This window comes from Ciona intestinalis, chromosome 9, assembly GCF_000224145.3.
Source record: "Ciona intestinalis chromosome 9, KH, whole genome shotgun sequence".
NCBI lineage: Eukaryota > Metazoa > Chordata > Ascidiacea > Phlebobranchia > Cionidae > Ciona > Ciona intestinalis.
In genome coordinates this window covers 3348853-3350304 of record NC_020174.2, presented here as the reverse complement: position 1 = coordinate 3350304, position 1452 = coordinate 3348853, and the positions used below count along the sequence as shown (strand labels likewise).

General features: G+C 35.7%; 1 protein-coding gene across 1 annotated transcript in view; it reads right to left on the bottom strand.

Moving 5' to 3' along the window:
* The window catches only part of LOC104266063 (WD repeat-containing protein 86-like), an 8784-nt gene that overhangs the window by 5160 nt on the left and 2172 nt on the right, over positions 1-1452 (bottom strand). The gene's annotated exons all lie outside the window — the stretch shown is intronic.

Below are 1452 nucleotides of genomic sequence, written 5' to 3'. Positions count from 1 at the left end.
ACCAATTCCTCGTTGGTACTTCATATCGGATATCATATGTTCGTGGCCAACGTATTTTCTAGTTGTGTCACCGAATTCTGCAACCCAACACCGAGCTGTAGAGTCGACGCTCGCGCTATAAAGGAGTCTGTTGCTCAACTGAAAATAGGAACAAATAAATAAGTGTGACTCGCTTTTTTTACGTTGTAAAAATTACTATTTTTAACTTGAATATAGTAGGGTTGGGGAAGATGAGACACCTTTTCATTCCATTTCCTCGCCCCATTTGGTAGTAAACAAAGAACATTTAATGAATTATAAATCTGTATCCTTACGACTTTCATAGACCGTTGTTAATTGTTTAAAACACGATCAGGATGTTTGAATATCATGTGCTAAAGGTGTCCCAACTTACCCCACCCTACTATATATTGGTGACTAATATTGTAATCATAACCAATACCAAACGACACGTAAACGCACTTTATTGTATATGTCTGTATAAATGTAGCTCTTACCCTCGCGTGGTCGAAAAGTGACATTCGTTATAACACGGGTGTTTTGTTTCATACACCTCGTGCTCGCTTACGAGTTACCATGAATGTTACTTTGTGGGGGCTTATTATACTGTGGCTGACAATTTGGACAGCCATAGATTAGGCATGACTGGGTTGAAGCAATTACTGTTAAGCGTCTTGCCTAAGGACACATACGCCCACAACGGTAGCAGAATATTAGTTAAATTAAAATTTCATAAAATATATTTACATCGTACTAAATAAGACATCGAAACAGATAAAATATCTTTACACCGTATTAAAAATGAATTTTAGCTACCTGTAAACAAATTACAGATCCTTCATGTCCTTTGAAAGTTTTCAGGATTTCACCGCTGGATAAATTCCATTTCCTTATTGTGTTGTCGCTTGAACCTAAACACAGAACAAAGTATAAATTGCTCACTATGGCAATTGTTAAAGGGTTCAAATTTGAATACATTATTATGAACTACAACCCAAAAGGCTCGAATATTTCTTTGTATACACCCGTGTAATAAGTCAGTAGGTTCTCGAACTGAGAGGCTGTATTTTGGAATCGTTGAATAATTTATAAAATACGCTTTATTTGACCACATATATAGTTCAGCTCAATACGACGGAGATGAAAAGCGATGCTTTGTTTGGTAGTGTCACCATTTCGAATGTTTATAATAATGTAACCATGTCGAAATACAGCCTGGCTGTGACCTGCTAAATCCTATAATTCCATACACGCCCATATACATATATAGCAGAATAATATAGTAGTTTGGGGTAACTAGAGGGCTGTCTTTATATTTTTTTATCGTTCTATTTGGTAGTAAACAAAGAATATTTACAGAATTATATAACCGTATCCCCAGGGTTCTAAAAGAGGTTTTTAATTGTTTAAAACACGTTTGGGAAATATGAGAAATTGGGTGCTAACATGATC